This window comes from Mustelus asterias, unplaced genomic scaffold, assembly GCF_964213995.1.
Source record: "Mustelus asterias unplaced genomic scaffold, sMusAst1.hap1.1 HAP1_SCAFFOLD_520, whole genome shotgun sequence".
NCBI lineage: Eukaryota > Metazoa > Chordata > Chondrichthyes > Carcharhiniformes > Triakidae > Mustelus > Mustelus asterias.
In genome coordinates, this window is record NW_027590472.1 from 131,401 (window position 1) to 151,572 (window position 20,172).

The following is a 20,172-nucleotide window of genomic DNA, read 5'->3' on the forward strand; positions in this document are numbered from 1 at the left end:
CCCACCACACTCTGAGTGGAAGACTTACCCCTCACATCTCCTCTGTACCTGCTCCCCAGCACCTTAAACCTGTGTCCACTCGTAGCAGCCATTTCAGCCCTGGGAAAAAGCCTCTGTGAGTCCACCTGATCTATACCACTCAACATCTTATATCTCTCTATCAGGTCACCTCTCATCCTTCGTCTCTCCAAGGAGAAAAGACCGACCTCTCTCAACATATCCTCATAAGGCATGCCAACCAATCCAGGCAACATCCTTGTAAATCTTCTCTGCACCCTTTCAATAATTTCCACGTCCCTCCTGTAATGAGGCAACCAGAACTGAGCACAGTACTCCAAGTGGGGTCTGACAAGGGTCTTATAAAGCTGCATCATTATCCCCGGACTCCTAAACTCAATCCCTCGATTGATGAAGGCCAGGTGAAAACTGCCCCAGTAAAGTAAATCAGATTGACCAACTGGTTGCAATCAATGCCAAATGGGGAATAATTGTCCTGTGTAGAAGTGAGAACCCGTTCCATATTGTGATTGTTTGCAGTATTGGGACAGTGAGATGACCCGATCCAACACAAGAACACTTTGCAATATCTCCCAGTAACAGTGAGTCTGTGTGTCAGCGTTAACCAAGCGGGGTGACATTCCCGGAGGGGCTGACATCTCACGCAGAGTGAAAACCAGAATTCAATTGGTGGGGATTGCCTTGTTAAATTCAGCTGGGGATTTATTGAGGGAATTTGTGAAAATGCATGTGGAGATCTTATACAATCTTATTGAAAAACATTTCGAAATCCGTTTCTCGGGGCGGCATGGTAGCACAGTGGTTAGCACTGCTGCTTCACAGCTCCAGGATCCCGGGTTCGATTCCCGGCTCGGGTCACTGTCTGTGTGGAGTTTGCACATTCTCCTCGTGTCTGCGTGGGTTTCCTCCGGGTGCTCCGGTTTCCTCCCACAGTCCAAAGATGTGCGGGTGAGGTTGATTGGCCAGGTTAAAAATTGTCCCTTAGAGTCCTGGGATGCGTAGGTTAGAGGGATTAGTGGGTAAAATATGTGGGGGGAGGGCCTGGGTGGGATTGTGGTCGGTGCAGACTCGATGGGCCGAATGGCCTCCTTCTGCACTGTAGGGTTTCTATGTTTCCAACTGACTGTACAGAACAGAAGAGGTACATTTATAGAGATCTCAAGGTGAATAACATTAGTTCCAGTCACTGAACACCAGCATTAACTTTTTAATGCATATCGTTTTATACATGTTTCACATGCAGTGAATATATTTATTTTAATTCCGGTCTCTGAGCAGTCAGATATTGATACAGATAATTCTGATATTTAGCACCATGCTCCCACACTGCCACCTCTGCTTGACCTGAAATAGATGCTCTGTTCCGCAATTATTTAAACCAAGTGTATTCGTGGAGGAACAAACTTACATTCTGCATTCAAACTTTATGTTGTTGAGATCAGCCCAGGATCAGAATGATTGAAGGAGCGGAAGGTTTTTGAGACAGTTTGTGTGACGCTGCTGCTGTGTTGCCTTTATTCGTTTTGTAACGTGGGGGTCGCAGGGAATCAGTAGCGACAATAAGAGTGAGGTCAGTGATGTATCTGTTTGTCAGTTGGTAATAAGAATGAAGTCGGTGATACACCTGGAAGGTAAAGGCAGTAGGGATGAGGTTAGCCATGCACCTGGATGTGTATTGACAATCAGAGCAATTCAGTAATGTATCTGTGCAGGTTGTGAAAGGAGAGTGCGGTCACTGCTGTTCCTAAATACCTGGTTCCAATAAGAATCAGGTTATTTCTGCATCTGCAGGGACAGGTGTAGCATCGGGGAAACACAAGATAAAACTCCATCTGCAATTTCCCCAGCAAACACACCCAGGGCAGGGACAGCGGGCGGATGTTTGGGTTGTGTGGAGTAGGGGTGCTGTGTGTGGTGGGGGGAGTGGGAGGGGGGATCCTGCAGAATAAAAGTAACGCTACACTGTCCTTGTCCATCTCTCCAGGAGCAGGTACAGACCAGTTGGACACAGAAAACTGCCTCTGCACTCCTCCATCAACCTTTACTGCGCAGAGACAATATTAGATCTCTTCGCATTCCCAAAAAAACAGCACGGGGTTAGATACAGAGTGAAGCTCCCTCTACACTGACCTATCAAACACTCCCAGGACACGTACAGCACGGGGTTATAAACAGACTAAAGCTCCCTCCACACTGTCCCCCGTCAAACACTCCCTGGGCAGATACAGCATGGTGTTAGATACAGAGTAAAGCTCCCTCTACACTGTCCCCATCAAACAGTCCCAGGACAAGTAGAGCACGGGGGTAGATACAGAGTCGAGCTCCCTGAACACTGTGCCCCATCAAACACTCCCTGGACAGGTACAGCATGGGGTTCGATCCAGAGTAAAGCTCCCTCTACACTGACCCAATGAAACACTCCCAGGACAGATACAGCATGGGGTTCGATACATTCTAAAGCTCCTCTTGCACTATCTCAACCACATGCTGCCAGTAAGGTACATGTATAGATAAAGTCATAGAGGTTTACTGCATGGAAACAGGCCCTTCGGCCCAACTTGTCCATGCCGCCCTTTTTTTTTAAAACCCCGAAACTTATCCCAATTGCCCGCGTTTGGCCCATATCCCTCTATACCCATCTTACCCATGTAACTATTTAAATGCTTTTTAAAAGACAAAATTGTACCCGCCTCTACTACTACCTCTGGCAGCTTGTTCCAGACACTCACGACCCTCTGTGTGAAAAAAATGCCCCTCTGGACACTTTTGTATCTCTCCCCTCTCACCTTAAACCTATGCCCCCTAGTTTTAGACTCCCCTACCTTTGGGAAAAGACATTGGCTATCGAGCTGATCTGTGCCCCTCATTATTTTGTAGACCTCTATAAGATCACCCCTCAGCCTCCTCCGCCCCAGAGAAAAAAGTCCCAGTCTATCCAGCGTCTCCTTGTAACTCAATCCATCAAGTCCCGGTAGCATCCGAGTAAATCTTTTCTGCACTCTTTCTAGTTTAATAAAATCCTTTACATAATAGGGTGAACAGAATTGCACACAGTATTCCAAGTGTGGCCTTACCAATGTCTTGTACAAATCCAACAAGACATTCCAACTCCTGTATTCAATGTTCTGACCGATGAAACCAAGCATGCCGAATGCCTTCTTCACCACTCTGTCCACCTGTGACTCCACTTTAAAGAAGCTATGAACATGTACCCCTAGATCTCATTGTTCTGTAACACTCCCCAGCGCCCTACCATTAACTGAGTAAGTCCTGCCCTGGTTCAATCTACCAAAATGCATGACATCGCATTTGTCTGAATTAAACTCCATCTGCCATTCGTCAGCCCACTGGCCCAATTGATCAAGATCCCATTGCAATTGGAAATAACTTTCTTCACTGTCCACTATGCCACCAATCTTAGTGTCATCTGCAAACGTGCGAACCATACCTCCTATATTCTCATCCAAATCATTAATTTAATGACAAATAACAGTGGACCCAGCACTGATCCCTGAGGCACAGCACTGGTCACAGGTCTCCAGTTTGAAAAACAGTTCTCTGCAACCACTCTCTAGCTTCTGTCAAGAAGCCAGTTTTGTATCTAGTTAGATGGATCACCCGAGATCCCGTGAGGTTTAACCTGATGCCACAACCTTACATGTGGTACCTTGTCAAAGGCCTTGCTGCAGTCCATGTAGACAACATCAACGACACTGCCTTATCTACCTTCTTGGGAGAGGGGGGAGTGCGGGTGCGAGGGTGGGGGGGGTGGAGTGCGGGTGCGAGGGGGGGGTGGAGTGCGGGTGCGAGGGGGGGGTGGAGTGCGGGTGCGAGGGGGGGGTGGAGTGCGGGTGCGAGGGGGGGGTGGAGTGCGGGTGCGAGGGGGGGGTGGAGTGCGGGTGCGAGGGGGGGTGGAGTGCGGGTGCGAGGGGGGGATGGGGGGCGGGTGCGAAGGGGGGGGTGGAGTGCGGGTGCGAGGGGGGGGTGGAGTGCGGGTGCGAGGGGGGGTTGGAGTGCGGGTGCGAGGGGGGGTTGGAGTGCGGGTGCGAGGGGGGGTGGAGTGCGGGTGCGGGGGGGGGTGGAGTGCGGTTGCGAGGGGGGGTGGAGTGCGGGTGCGAGGGGGGTGGAGTGCGGGTGCGGGGGGGTGGAGTGCGGGTGCGAGGGGGGTGGAGTGCGGGTGCGAGGGGGGGTGGAGTGAGGGGGGAGTGCGGGTGAGAGAGGGGGTGGAGTGAGGGGTGGAGTGCGGGTGCGAGGGGGGGTGGAGTGCGGGTGCGAGGAGGGGGTGGAGTGCGGGTGCGAGGGGGGTGGAGTGCGGGTGCGAGGGGGGGTGGAGTGCGGATGCGAGGGGGGGGGTGGAGTGCAGGTGCGAGGGGGGGTGGAGTGCGGGTGCGAGGGGGGTGGAGTGCGGGTGCGAGGGGGGGGGGTGGAGTGCGGGTGCGAGGGGGGGGTTGGAGTGCGGGTGCGAGGGGGGGGTTGGAGTGCGGGTGCGAGGGGGGGTTGGAGTGCGGGTGCGAGGGGGGATGGAGTGCGGGTGCGAGGGGGGAATGACGGTGCGAGGGGGAGGTGGAGTGCGGGTGCGAGGGGGGTGGAGTGCGGGTGCGGGGGGGTGGAGTGCGGGTGCGAGGGGGGGTGGAGTGCGGGTGCGGGGGGGTGGAGTGCGGGTGCGAGGGGGGGTGGAGTGCGGGTGCGAGGGGGGTGGAGTGCGGGTGCGAGGGGGGTGGAGTGCGGGTGCGAGGGGGGGTGGAGTGAGGGGGGGGAGTGCGGGTGCGAGGGGGGGTGGAGTGAGGGGGTGGAGTGCGGGTGCGAGGGGGGGTGGAGTGCGGGTGCGAGGGGGTGGAGTGCGGGTGCGAGGGGGGGTCTGGAGTGCGGGTGAGGGGGGGTGGAATGAGAGGGGTGGAGTGCGTGTGCGAGGGGGGGTGGAGTGCGGGTGCGAGGTGGGGGTGGAGTGCGGGTGCGAGGTGGGGGTGGAGTGCGGGTGCAAGGGGGGGGTGGAGTGCGGGTGCGAGGGGGGGTGGAGTGCGGGTGCAGGGGTGGAGTGCGGGTGCGAGGGGGCATGGAGTGCGGGCGCGAGGGGGGGTGGAGTGCGGGTGCAGGGGTGGAGTGCGGGTGCCGGGGGGGTGGAGTGCGGGAGCGAGGGGGGGTGAGAGGGTGCGAGGGGAGGTGGAGTGCAGGTGCGAGGGGGGTGGAGTGCGGTTGCGAGTGGGGGGAGTGCGGTTGCGAGGGGGGTGGAGTGCGGTTGCGAGGGGGGGTGGAGTGCGGTTGCGAGGGGGGGTGGAGTGCGGGTGCGTGGGGGGGTGGAGTGCGGGTGCGTGGGGTGGTGGAGTGCGGGTGCGTGGGGGGGTGGAGTGCGGGTGCGTGGGGGGGTGGAGTGCGGGTGCGTGGGGGGGTGGAGTGCGGGTGCGTGGGGGGGTGGAGTGCGGGTGCGTGGGGGGTGGAGTGCGGATGCGTGGGGGGGGGAGTGCGGGTGCGTGGGGGGGTGGAGTGCGGGTGCGTGGGGGGGTGGAGTGCGGGTGCGTGGGGGGGTGGAGTGCGGGTGCGTGGGGGGGTGGAGTGCGGGTGCGTGGGGGGGTGGAGTGCGGGTGCGTGGGGGGGTGGAGTGCGGGTGCGTGGGGGGGTGGAGTGCGGGTGCGTGGGGGGGTGGAGTGCGGGTGCGTGGGGGGGTGGAGTGCGGGTGCGTGGGGGGGTGGAGTGCGGGTGCGTGGGGGGGTGGAGTGCGGGTGCGAGGGGGGTGGAGTGCTGCTGCGAGGGGGGTGGAGTGCGGGTGCGAGGGGGGTGGAGTGCGGGTGCGAGGGGGGGTGAGATGGTGCGGGGGGGGTGGAGTGCGGGTGAGGGGGGTGGAGTGCGGGTGCGAGGGGGGTGGAGTGCGGGTGCGAGGGGAGTGTGGGGTGCGGGGGAGGGTGGAGTGCGGGTGCGAGGGGGGTTGGAGTGCTGGTGCGAGGGGGGGTGGAGTGCGGGGGGGAGGTGGAGTGCGGGTGCGAGGGGGGGTGAGATGGTGCGAGGGGGGGTGGAGTGCGGGTACGATGGGGGGTGGAGTGCGGGTGCGAGGGGGGGTGGAGTGCGGGGGGGGTGGAGTGCGGATGCGAGGGGGGGTGAGAGGGTGCGAGGGGGGGTGAGAGGGTGCGAGGGGGGGTGGAGTGCGGGGACGAGGGGGGGTGGAGTGCGGGTGCGAGGGGGGGTGAGAGGGTGCGAGTGGGGGTGAGAGGGTGCGAGGGGGGGTGGAGTGCGGGTGCGAGGGGGGGTGGAGTGCGGGTGCGAGGGGGGGTGGAGTGCGGGTGCGAGGGGGGGGTGGAGTGCGGGTGGGGGGGTGGAGTGCGGGTCCGAGGGGGGGTTGAGTGCGGGTGCGAGTGGGGGAGTTGAGTGCGGGTGCGATGGAGGGGTGGAGTGCGGGGGGGGGGGGGTGGAGTGCGGGTGCGATGGGGGTGAGAGGGTGCGAGGGGGGGTGGAGTGCGGGTGCGGGAAAGGGGGTGGAATGCGGGTGCGGGAAGGGGGGTGGAGTGCGAGTGCGATGGAGGGTGGAGTGCGGGTGCGATGGGGGGGTGGAGTGCGCGGGCGGGGGTGGAGTGCGGGTGCGAGGGGGGGTGAGAGGGTGCGAGAGGGGGGTGGAGTGCGGGTGCGGGGGGGGTGGTGGAGTGCGGGTGCAAGGGGGGGTGGAGTGCGGGTGCGAGGGGGGGGTGGAGATCGGGTGCAAGGGGGGTGGAGTGCCGGTGCGAGGGGCAGGTGGAGTGCGGGTGCGAGGGGGGGTGGAGTGCGGGTGCGGGAGGGTGGAGTGCGGGTGCGATGGGGGGTGGAGTGCGAGGGGGCGTGGAGTGCGGGTGTGGGGGGGTGGAGTGCGGGTGTGGGAAGGGGGGTGGAGTGCGGGTGCGGGAAGGGGGGTGGAGTGCGAGTGCGAGGGGGGGTGGAGTGCGGGTGCGAGGGGGGTTGGAGTGCGGGTGCGAGGCGGGGTGGAGTGCGGGTGCGAGGGGGTGGTGGAGTGCGGGTGCGAGGGGGTGGTGGAGTGCGGGTGCGAGGGGGTGGTGGAGTGTGGGTGCGAGGGGGGTGGAGTGCGGGTGCGAGGGGGGTGGAGTGCGGGTGCCAGGGGGGTGGAGTGCGGGTGCGAGGGGGGGTGGAGTGCGGGTGCAAGGGGGGGTGGAGTGCGGGGGGGGTGGACTGCGGGTGCGAGGGGGGGTGGAGTGCGGGGGGAGTGGAGTGCGGGTGCGAGGGGGGTGGAGTGCGGGTGCGAGAGGGGGGTGGAGTGCGGGTGCGAGGCGGGGGGAGGAGTGCGGGTGCGAGGCGGGGGGAGAGAGCGTGCGAGGGGGGGTGGAGTGTGGGTGGGAGAGAGGGTGCGAGCAGATTGTTGAGGTTGAGGAGAGGAGAGGATTTTTGAGGAGATTGGCCGGCACGGTAGCACAGTGGTTAGCACTGCTGCTTCACAGCTCCAGGGTCCCGGGTTCGATTCCCGGCTCGGGTCACTGTCTCTGTGGAGTTTGCACATTCTCCTCGTATCTGCGTGGGTTTCCTCCGGGTGCTCCGGTTTCCTCCCACAGTCCAAAGATGTGCGGGTTAGGTTGATTGGTCATGCTCAAATTGCCCTTACTGTGTCCTGGGATGCATTGCTTAGAGGGATTAGTGGGTAAATATGTCGGGATAAGAGGGTAGGGCCTGGGTGGGATTGTGGTCGGTGCAGACTCGATGGGCCGAATGGCCTCTTTCTGTACTGTTGGACTTCTAGGATTTCTAAGAGAGATGGGGAGAGTGCAGGGTAGAGCGAGTGAGCTGGAACGGGGTTGTTGAGGCCTGGGAGTGTGTTGAGGTTGGAGGGGGAATGTTGATGTGAGAGGGGGAGCATCATGTGGAGGGGGATATCTTGAGTGGAGTGTGAGTGATGGGGTGAGGTTGGAAAATGTTGAGGAGTGGGTCAGTGTTGAGATGTGAGGAGACAGTTGAGATGAGAGGTGAGATTGTTGAGGTGTGAAGGAGGAGAGTGGGTCAGAGACAGACAGTGTTGAGGTGAGATGAAGATTGTTGAGTTCGAGGGGGGAGTGTGGATTTGAGAGCGAGACCGGTGACCAGACGGGGGAATGTTAAGATGAGAGGGAATTGTTGATGTGAGAGAGAGAGATTGTTGAGGTGAAAGGGGCGTGTGGAAGTGAGAGGGACAGTGATGACATGAGGGGGTGTATTGAGATGAGGGGGGGGGGGTTTGTTGAGGTGAGAGGGGGGGAAAGTTGAGGTGAGATGGCGGGAGCTGAGGTGAGGCAATGTGCTGAGATGAGAAGGGAGAGCTGACGTAATGGGGGAGAATGTTGTGGTGAGACAGAGGGTAGGATTTTATCCCCCGCGCTCACCCCGAAATCGGATCATCCCACCAGAGGTAATGGGATCTTCACACGGTCTGTGCCCGTCTGCTCCGACTCCCATGTGGTGTGGGACGGGAGATTTGTCTCTTGGGGATGTTGAGGTGAGAGTGTGAAGCTGAGTGGGGAGTATAGAGATGAGATGGGTAGTGTTGTGGTGCGTGGGGTAATGTAGAGGTGAGTGGGAGGATTGATGTGAGGGGGGAATATGTTAAGGTGGGAGGGGGAGAGTTGTGTTGGGTGGGGGAGTGTTGAGCTGAGAGGGGGTGTTCTGGTGAGAGGGAATGATGTTGACCTCAATGGGAGAATATAGATGTGAGAAGTTGAGTGTTGAGGTGAGAATTTGCCTTTTGCGATGAGAGGGGATGTGTTGAGCTGCGGGGATGTGTGTTGATGTGTGGGGATGTGTTGAGGTGGTGGAGAGTGCTGGGTTGAGTGGAAGTGTTTTTGAGGGGTGAGAGTGTTGAGGTGAGAAGGGGAGTTTTGTCATGAGAGGGACATTGTTCCATTGAGGCACGGCATAGAACATAGAACACAGAACAGTACAACACAGAACAGGCCCTTCGGCCCACGATGTTGTGCCGAGCTTTGTCTGAAACCCAGATCAAGCTATTTCCTCCCGATCATCCCGAAGTACTCCATGTGCCTATCCAATAGCTTCTTAAATGTTCCTAAAGTTTCTGACTCCACTATCCCTGCAGGAAGTCCATTCCACACCCCAACCACTCTCTGAGTAAAGAACCTACCTCGGACATCCTTCCTATATCTCCCACCATGAACCCTATAGTTATGCCCCCTAGTGACCGCTCCATTCACCCGAGGAAATAGTCTTTGAACGTTCACTCTATCTATCCCCCTCATCATCTTATAAACCTCTATCAAGTCTCCTCTCAACCTCCTCCACTCCAAAGAAAAAAGCCCAAGTTCCCTCAACCTTTCCTCATAAGACCTACCCTCCAAACCAGGCAGCATCCTGGTAAATCTCCTTTGCACTCTTTCCAGTGTCTCCACATCCTTCTTGTAGTGAGGTGACCAGAACTGCACACAATAGTGTTAAGGTAATGGGGCATGTCGAGCTGAGGGGAGGGATGTTCATGTGAGAGGGCTGTGTTGATGTGTGAGGGGGAGTATTAAGGAGAACGGGGAGTGTTTAGATAGGAGTGGTCGCTGAGATCAGAAGGGGTGGGTTTTGAAATAAGGGAGGTGTGGATCGCAGGCGGTGAATTCGGGTGTGAGAGGGAGAATTTGGAAGCGAGACGGATAGTGTTGAGGAGAAAGGGTGTAATGTCTGTGTGATAGAGATTGTGTAGAGAGGGGAAGGGGAGTATTGAGGTGAGCGGGGGTGTGTTGAGGTGAGGGAGTGTGTTGAAGTGACAGGACAGTGTTGGTGTGAGAGAGAGAGTGTTGGGGTAATGGGGAGTGCTGAGTTGAGAGTGAGAGTGTTAATGTTGTCATGTGAGTGTTCCTTGAAGAATTATTGTTTAAATCATGCAGCTTCCATGGAGGTGGAGCTAAGCTGTGGCAGTCAGGTAGTAGTTTTTTTTTGGTATTTTAGTTTAGTTTTGGGAAGCAGTTTAGCAGCAAGCTCAGAAGCAATCTCTCTCCCTCTCCCTGTCCTTCTCTTTTGAAAAGGCTGTGTTTTGCCAAATAGATTCGACTGCAACCTCTTCTGAGTTTCTCAAGGGATTTTGAGCATTCAGCCCAGGAGGCTGGACACGTGTAATAATTCGGCATTAACCTCTGCTGTATTGTGGTGATTTGGAGGGTTTTGTGGATTGGATGTTGGCTCTGGTTGGAACATACCAGAGATATGTCCTTCAGAGTTGTACATTATCGTGGTTGTTGTGTTTCTTGTTTGAAATTGTTAAATGTTCTTGCTAATTGTCTTACTACACATGTCAACAATATTCTTAATTAAACTTTGTATTGAATAAGAGTTCCTCGTGGGTCAGTTCACTCACACCTGAAGTGAAACCTCTCGTGCTCCTTCCAGCCAGATTCAAGGTAAAGAGTTACAGGTCACTCGAGCTTCATGAAACACCTGGAAGTATCCAACCTGACTGAGAACAACTGGGGGCTCCGGGATTGAAACCTGTATTTCTTGATTGATTTGGGATTAGTGAACTCAAAGACAGTGAGCGGTGAGCAGATTTGTGTTTTCTTTTCAGGTGTTGTATTCCAGTTTAAATAGGGAGTGTGGTTTGGATTAATGTCTGTTTCAGAGGCTCAGAAGTTTCTGCGTGTGGAGGAAGTCACGCAAGTTACCTGACAGATAGTGACTAAAGCAAAGCTTTTGGAATTGGAAACACATTGCAGTTGACATTGCCTGACAGAGTACAGAAAGGAGAGATAATTATGGCAATAGCACAACATTTGGAATTGTCAGAAGCTCAGTCAGAATCGTTGGAAATGGCGAGAATTCAGTTACAAATGAAACTGACTCAATATAAAACATAGAAATAAACCCTACAGTACAGAAAGAGGCCATTTGGCCCATCGAGCCTGCACCGACCACAATCCCACCCAGGCCCTTCCCCCACACCCCTACATATTTATCCACTAATCCCTCTAACCTACGCATCTCAGGACACTAAGGGCAATTTTTAGTGTGGCCAATCAACCTAACCCGTACATCTTTGGACTGTGGGAGGAAACCGGAGCACCCGGAGGAAACCCACACAGACACGAGGAGAATGTGCAAACTCCACACAGAAAGTGACCCAAGCCGGGAATCGAACCCAGGTCCCTGGAGCTGTGAAGCAGCAGTGCTAACCACTGTGCTACCGTGCTGCCCGGTGTAATGTCTGTGTGATAGAGATTGTGTGGAGAGGGGAAGGGGAGTATTGAGGTGAGCGGGAGTGTGTTGAGGTGAGGGTGTGTGTTGAAGTTACAGGATAGTGTTGATGTGAGAGGGAGAGTAGCTAAAAAGTAGTGAATTAAAACTATTTGAATTACAGGGAAAAGAAAAGGAAAGAGAGGAACAGCAAGGAAAATAATTAAATCAATCTGAATTACAGGCAAAAGGGAAAAGGAAAAATCGAAAGACTTTGAACTTCGGAAACTGGCCTTCAAATGTAAACATCGGGTACGATTGGCGGAGGTAAAGGGTAAAGTACAGTCTGAGGGTAGGGATGAGGATAGTGAGAGAATGAGGGGCAGAAAATACATCAGGAATAGAAAAGGCAACATTACAATCATCATGGGGGACTTCAATATGCAGGTGGACTGGGAAAATCAGGTAGGTCGTGGATCCCAAGGGAAGGAATTTGTGGAATGTTGAAGAGATGGTTTTTGGAGCAGCTTCTAACAGCCGACTAGGAAACAGGTAATTCTGGATTTGGCGATGTGTAATGAGGCAGAATTGATCAGGGAACTGAAGGTGAAGGAACCCTGAGGGAGCAGTGATCACAATACGATAGAATTTACCCTGCAGTTTGAGAGGGAGAAGCTGGAATCAGATGTAAAGGTATTACAATTAAATAAAGGTAATTACAAAGACATGAGGGAGGAGCTGGCCAGAGTTGATTGGAAAGGGAGCCGAGCAGGGGAGACAGTGGAACAGCAATGGCAGGAGTTCTTGAGAGTTATTTGGGAGGCACAACAGAAATTCATCCCAAGGAGGAGGAAACATGCCACAGGGAGGACGAGGAATCCATGGCTGACGGGGAAGCCAAGGACAGCAGAAACACAAAAGGGAAAGCATCCTTAGTGGCAAGGATTAGTGGGAAGGCAGAAGATTGGGAGGCGAGCAGAGGAGAACTTTAAAAAGCAATAAGGGGGAGAAGATGAAATATGAGTGTCAGCGAGCTCGTATTATAAAAAAAAGACAGGAGGAGTTTTTCCAAGATATAAAAGTTAAGAGAGAGGCAAAAATAACCATTGGATCACTGTAAAATGAGGCTGGAGAAGGAATAATAGGAAACAAAGAAATGGCAGAGGAACTGAATCGTTACTTTGCATCAGTCTTCATGGTTGAAGACACCAGTGGGATGCCAGAGCTCCAGGAGAGTCGGGGGGCACAGCTGAGTGTAGTGGTCATTACTAAGGAGGAGGTTCTGGGGAAACTGAAAGGTCTGAAGGTGGATAAATCACCTGGACCGGATGGACTACACCCCAGGGTTCTAAAATAGATAGCTGAGGAAATTGTGGAGATACTGGTGGTGATCTTTCAGGAATCACTGGAGGCAGGGAGGGTACCAGAGGACTGGAAATTAGCTGATGTAACAGCGCTGTTTAAGAAGGGAGGGAGGCAGCAGATGGGAAATTATCGGCCGGTTAGACTGACTTCCTTCATTGGCAAGATTTTTGAGTCCATTATTAAAGATGAGATCTCAGAGTACTTGGAAGTGCATGATAAAGTAGGACTGAGTCAGCACGGCTTTGTCAAGGGGAGCTCATGTCTGACAAACCTGTTAGAGTTCTTTGAGGAGGTAACAAGGAAGTTAGATAGCGAGAACCTGATTTATTTTGATTTCCAGAAGGCCTTTGATAAGGCGCAGCATAGGAGACTGTTATATAAGTTAAGGGCCAATGGTGTTGAGGGCAAGATCCTGGCATGGATAGAGGATTGTCTGACTGGCAGAAGCAGAGAGTGGGGATGAAGGGATCGTTTTTCAGGATGGCAGCCAGTAACCTAGTGGTGCGCCTCAGGGATCGGTGCTGGGAACACAACGTTTTACAATATACATTAATAATTTGGAAAAATAAAATGAAGGCACTGTTGCTAAGTTTGGTGATGATACAATGATATGCAGAGGGACAGGGAGTATTGCGGAAGTGGGCGGGGGGAGTGGGAGGGGGAGGGCTGCAGAAGGACTTGGACAGGTTAGGACAGTGGATAAAGAGGGGGCAGATGGAATACAATGAGGAAAAGTGTGAGGTTATGCACTTTGGAAGGAGGAATGGAGGCATAGACTATTTTCTAAATGGGGATATGCTTCGGAAATCAGATGCACAAAGGAATTTGGGAGGCCTTGTTCAAGATTCTCTAAAGGTTAACCTGCATGTCCAATCGGCAGTTAGGAAGGCAAGTGGAATCCTGGCAATCATGTCGAGAGGCCCCGCACCAGGTTCAGAGCCACCCAGGTTCGGACAGAGACGCTGTTCAGATTCACACAAGGTTCGGACTCGGATCATGTTCAGATTCACACCGTGTACAGACTCACCTCAGCTTCACAATCATAGAAACATTGAAATATAGGAACAGCAGGAGCAGGCCATTCGGCCCTTCGACCCAGCTCCGACATTCAGTTTGATCAGGGATCATCATCAACTTCAATATCCTGACCATCCCTTGCTCCCATATCCCGTGATCACTTTAGCCCCAAGAGCGATACATAATTTATTCCTGAAATCACGAAAGGTTTTGGCCTCAGCTACTTTCTGTGGTAGCGAAGTCCATAGATCATCAGAGTGGAGAAATTTCTCCTCACCTCTGTTCTAAAAGGTTGATGCTTATCCTCAAACCATGAACCCTAGTCCTCAACTCCCTGAGCATCAGGAACATTCTTTCTGAATCTACCCTGTCTAAACCTGTTCCAATATTATATGTTTCACTCTAATGAACTCCAATGAATAAAGCCCTAACCGACTTAGTCTCTCTTCATATCACAGACTTGCCATCCCAGGAATCAGCCTGGTAAACATTCGCTGTACTCCCTCTATAGCGAGGATATCCTTCCTCAGATAAGGACACCAAAACTGCACAGAATACTCGAAGTGTGGCCTCAACAATGCCCTGTACAACTGCAGTGACACATCTCTCTTCCTGTATCCAATCTTATCCCTATGAAGGGCAGCATTACAGTTGTCTTCTTTACTGCCTGTTGTACATGCGCGCTGACTTTCACTTACTGATGCAAACGGACACCAAGGTCTCGCTGAGTATCCACCTCTCTCAATTTACACCCATTCAAATAATAATCTGTCTTCCTATTATTGATGCTAAAGTGGATAACCTCACACTTATCCACATTTTACTGCAACTGCTTTGCACATGCCCACACATTGAGCCTGTTCAAATCACACTGAAGCATAAGAACATAAGAACATAAGAAATAGGAGCAGGAGTAGGCCATCTAGCCCCTTGAGCCTGCCCCGCCATTCAATAAGATCATGGCTGATCTGACGTGGATCAGTACCACTTACCCGCCTGATCCCCATAACCCTTAATTCCCTTACCGATCAGGAATCCATCCATCCGCGCTTTAAACATATTCAGCGAGGTAGCCTCCACCACCTTTGTGGACAGAGAATTCCAGAGATTCACCACCCTCTGGGAGAAGAAGTTCCTCCTCAACTCTGTCTTAAACGGACCCCCCTTTATTTTGAGGCTGTGTCCTCTAGTTTTAACTTCCTTACTAAGTGGAAAGAATCTCTCCGCCTCCACCCTATCCAGCCCCCGCATTATCTTATAAGTCTCCATAAGATCCTCCCTCATCCTTCTAAACTCCAACGAGTACAACCCCAATCTCCTCAGCCTCTCCTCATAATCCAAACCCCTCATCTCCGGTATCAACCTGGTGAACCTTCTCTGCACTCCCTCCAATGCCAATATATCCTTCCTCATATAAGGGGACCTGTACTGCACACAGTATTCCAGCTGCGGCCTCACCAATGCCATGTACAGGTGTATCAAGACATCCCTGCTTTTATATTCTATCCCCCTCGCGATATAGGCCAAGATCCCATTTGCCTTCTTGATCACCTGTTGTACCTGCAGACTGGGCTTTTGCGTCTCATGCACAAGGACCCCCAGGTCCCTTTGCACGGTAGCATGTTTTAATTTGTTTCCATTGAGATAGTAATCCCATTTGTTATTATTTCCTCCAAAGTGTATAACCTCGCATTTCTCAACGTTATACTCCATTTGCCATATCCTCGCCCACTCACTCAGCCTGTCCAAATCTCTCTGCAGATCTTCTCCGTCCTCCACACGATTCACTTTTCCACTTATCTTTGTGTCGTCTGCAAACTTCGTTACCCTACACTCCGTCCCCTCCTCCAGATCATCTATATAAATGGTAAATAGTTGCGGCCCGAGTACCGATCCCTGCGGCACGCCACTAGTTACCTTCCTCCAACCGGAAAAACACCCATTTATTCCGACTCTTTGCTTCCTGTCGGATAGCCAGTCCCCAATCCACTTTAACACACTACCCCCAACTCCGTGTGCCCTAATCTTCTTCAGCAGCCTTTTATGGGGCACCTTATCAAACGCCTTTTGGAAATCCAAAAACACCGCATCCACCGGTTCTCCTCCATCAACCGCCCTAGTCACATCTTCATAAAAATCCAACATGTTCGTCAAGCACGACTTTCCCCTCATGAATCCATGCTGCGTCTGATTGATCGAACCATTTCTATCCAGATGCCATGCTATCTCCTCTTTAATAATGGATTCCAGCATTTTCCCTCCTCCAGACGTTAAGCTGACCGGCCTATAGTTACCCGCCTTTTGTCTCCTTCCTTTTTCAAACAGCGGCGTAACATTAGCCGTTTTCCAATCAACCGGCACTACCCCAGAATGCAACGAGTTTTGATAAATAATCACTAACGCATCCACTATTACCTCTGACATTTCTTTCAATACCCTGGGATGCATTCCATCTGGACCCGGGGACTTGTCCACCTTCAGTCCCATTAGTCTACCCAGCACTGCCTCTCTGGTAACATTAATCGTATTAAGTATTTCTCCTGCTGCCAACCCGCTATCGTTAATATTTGGCAAACTATTTGTGTCCTCGACCGTGAAGACCGACACAAAAAACTTATTTAAAGACTCAGCCATATCCTCATTTCCCACTATTAACTCCCCCCTCTCGTCCTCCAAGGGTCCAACATTCACTCTCGCCACTCTATTCCTTTTTATATATTTATAAAAACCTTTACTATCATTTTTTATATTAATTGCTAGCCTAGCTTCATAGTCTATCCTTCCTTTCTTTATCGCTTTCTTAGTCTCTCTTTGTTGTTTCTTAAACTTTTCCCAATCACTTGTTTCTCCACTATTTTTGGCCATTCTGTACGCAGCTGTTTTTATTTTAATACTCTCCTTTATTTCCTTCGTGATCCACGGCTGGTTCTCCCTTTTCTTACAATCCTTGTTTTTTGCTGGAATATATTTTTGCTGAGAACTGAAAAGGATCTCCTTAAAAATCCTCCACTGTTCCTCAGCTATCCTACCTGCCAGCCTGCTCTCCCAGTCTAACTTAGCCAATTCGTCCCTCATCCTATCATATTTCCCTCTGTTCAAAAAGAGGACACTGGTTTGGGACCAAACTTTCTCCTCTTCCATCTGAATCAGAAATTCGACCATATTGTGGTCACTAGACCCAAGAGGGTCCTTCACAATAAGATCCTTAATTCTACCTACCTCGTTACACAATACCAGATCCAAAATAGCTCGTTCCCTCGTCGGTTCCGTAACATGCTGTTCAAGGAAACTATCCCGACAGCATTCTAAGAACTCTTCCTCCATTCCACCCTTACCGACTTGAGTCGGCCAGTCAATGTGCATGTTGAAGTCCCCCATCATTATTGCCGTTCCGTTTTTACACGCATCCCTTATCTGCTTGTTTATAGCCCTCCCTACCTCAACATTATTATTTGGGGGCCTATATACCACACCTACTAGTGTCTTTCTCCCTCTACTATTCCTCATCTCTACCCATAATGATTCCACGTTTTGTTCCTCAGAGCCTATGTCATCCCTCAGTACTACCCTGATATTATCTCTTATTAATAGCGCCACCCCACCACCTTTTCCTTCCTGTCTATTCTTCCTAAACGCCTGATACCCCTGGATATTCATCTCCCAGTCCTGGTCACCTTTCAGCCACGTTTCTGTAATGGCCACTAGATCGTACCCACTTGTGCTGATTTGCACCATCAACTCATTTACCTTGTTCCGAATGCTTCGTGCATTCAGGCAAAGTGTCCTTATTCCAGCTTTTATCTGGACCCGCTTTGATGAGTCGCGAACACCGTCTCCCTCTACTCCCTTATCTAAATTACCGCCTTCATTCACTTGCACCCTCTCCTCTACCATTAATTTTGTAATTCCCCTTACCCCTGCACCCTCCCCCCCATCAATTAGTTCCTTGATCCTAGTCAACTCTTCTAGCTCCCCTCCCCCCAACCTATCTCGTTTAAATTCTCCCCAGTAGCCTTAGCCAACCTACCGGCCAGGATATTGGTCCCCCTGTGATTCAAGTTCCACCCGTTTTTTGTATACAGATCACCCCTGCCCCTAAAGAGGTCCCAATGGTCCAGGAACCTGAATCCCTGCCCCCTGCACCAGTCCCTCAGCCACACATTCATCTTCCACCTCACTCCATTCCTGCCCTCACCTTCCCGTGGCACAGGCAGTAATCCTGAGATTACTACCTTTGCTTTCCTCTTTCTCAGCTGTCTCCCTAATTCCCTGTACTCCCTTTTCATGACCCCTTCTCCCTTCCTACCCACATCAGCGGTACCAATATGTACCGCTACCTCAGGCTTCTCTCCCTCCCACCTCAGGATTTCCGGGACGCGACTAGCGACATCCTGGATCCCGGCCCCAGGAAGGCAGACCACTATGCGAGACTCCCGCCTACCTCCGCAGAAACGCCTGTCTGTCCCCTTCACCATCGAGTCCCCGATTAATACCGCCTTCCTCCTCTTTTCCTTAGCCCTCTGAGTTACAGGGCATGTCTGCATTTTCTCATAGCTCACCCTCACACACCTTTTATCATCTGCAAATTTGGAGATGATACATTTAGTTCCATTTTCGGAATAATTAATATATAATGTGAGCAGTTGGGGTCCGTGCACAGATTCCTGCAGAACCCCACTAGACACTGACTGCTAATCAGAAAAAGGCCCATTTATCGCCAACTCTTTGCTTTCTATCTGTGAACCAGCTTTCTATCCGTCTCAAAACATTGCCTGTAATCCCATGTGCTTTCACTTTACATGGCAGTCTGCTATGTGAGAACTTGTCGAAAGTCTTCTGAAAGTCTCAATAAACACATCTGCTCACGGCACTTTCTGAACTGTAATGTCTGGGGGACACCTCCCCGCCCTGGACCTGGCCGTAAGGGACCGGGCAGTAAGGGACACAAGACACAGCAATACCTCTCCACCCACTTCCCTAAACTCCCACACTTACCCCAGCTCTCAGTGCTTCACTCTCTGCAGCTTGCACTCTGTGGAGCTCCCTGAGTGGGCACATTTCACAGGCCTCAGTTTGGTAGTTTATATTTGCCTGAGTCCAACTCATGAACCTGATTGAAGTCACTGCACCCCCTCCCCCTCTAGGTCTGAGTAACCGCCGAGGGCTGACCACCTTGGAAGCCTTTTTTGGAGTTTCAATGCTGGGTCCGGTTCCTGCTGCTCAGCCTCGGAAGTGAGTGGGGTTCAGCAGACCGGAGCTCGCCTCTTCCACCATGAGCGTGTGGCCCGAGTTCCCTTTATCGGGTGACAATGTGATCGAGAGGCTAAACCCACTGTGTCCATTTCAGACTCCGAGGTTCCCACTGGCGGAGATGGGGAACAGGAGCCGGAGAGCCTGGAATTCTTTCCAAAGTTCCCGGTCTGCTGGGAATTGAATTTTCCTGCACGGCCTGGGGCTTCATGGCTTGTAGATGATTGAAGCATTCCCATAGGATGGTATCTCCCAAGCGGACTTGATAGGAAACTGGCCCTGTTCCAGACTCGACCGTGCCTCATAACCACGCGGATCCATTGCCATGATTCTTTACCAATAACCTATCACCTGCCTTTCGGTGCCTCTCCCGGCTGGTGGGAACGGCACTGGGTGTTAGCTCCCACCTTCAGAAGGTCAGACTTAACACTGGGCGGAGTGAACTTCCCATCAACAACTCTGCTGGGGCTATTCCAGTTGTTGAAGAGGGGAGGTCGGGGGGTGGTTGGAGGGTGTCATTCTGTAATTGAAGATGAAATCTGGATGGTTTGGTGTCCAAAGAGACTGAGGGATGGTATTTTGAACCTGCTTTTACTGTTTGGGCCGCTCTTTCTGCCAGGCCATTGGATGATGGGTAATATGACACTGTAAGAAGTTTAACAACACCAGGTTAAAGTCCAACAGGTTTATTTGGGAGCAAAAGTGGCTTTTGCTACCAAATAATCCTGTTGGACTTTAACCTGGTGTTGTTAAACTTCTTACTGTGTTTACCCCAGTCCAACGCCGGCATCTCCACATCATAATATGACACTGCCCAAACGTGTCAAATTCTGTCCAACTTCATCGAATGCACAAATTCCTGGCTGATGAAGAGTGGTTTATTTTCAGGAACTAACATTTCCGGGATCCCGGTTGTCATGAAAGAGGTGTGAAGTTTCTCCACTCTTGTCCTTGTGTTTGAGTAACTCACCCTGTGTACGGCCATCCATTTTGAATCAGCATCTACCATTTCAGGAACATAGACCCCATGAACGGACCGGCACTCTCCGTGTGCAGCCACGTCTACGGATGTCCTGGCCATTCCCAAGTGTGAAGAGTAGTAATTGGTGGTACTTCTGCCCTTGTTGATATTGTCAACACTGACCCACGGGCAAATATTCGTATCCATACCTGGCCACCAGACATGGCAACTGTTTGTTATTTATATTTGAAAGTCCAATAGGAAGATTCAGGGGTCCTGTAGTTGTAGTTTCCTCTCAGGGTCTAATGAGTTGAAGAATTGAAGTAATGGATATTTCAGCAGACTTTTCAGCTGCTGCCTGAAGTGAGTCTGTGTCACAGCATAAATGGCAGTGTTTGTACAACAACTTGTGAGTTGTAACATGAAACCAAATTGCAGAACATAAGAATCTAACC

At 52.3% G+C, this 20,172-nt stretch overlaps 1 long non-coding RNA gene across 1 annotated transcript in view; it reads left to right on the plus strand.

The window, feature by feature from the left end:
• LOC144486925 (uncharacterized) overlaps nt 1–20,172 on the plus strand; it is a 45,020-nt gene that overhangs the window by 14,778 nt on the left and 10,070 nt on the right. The window lies entirely within an intron of this gene.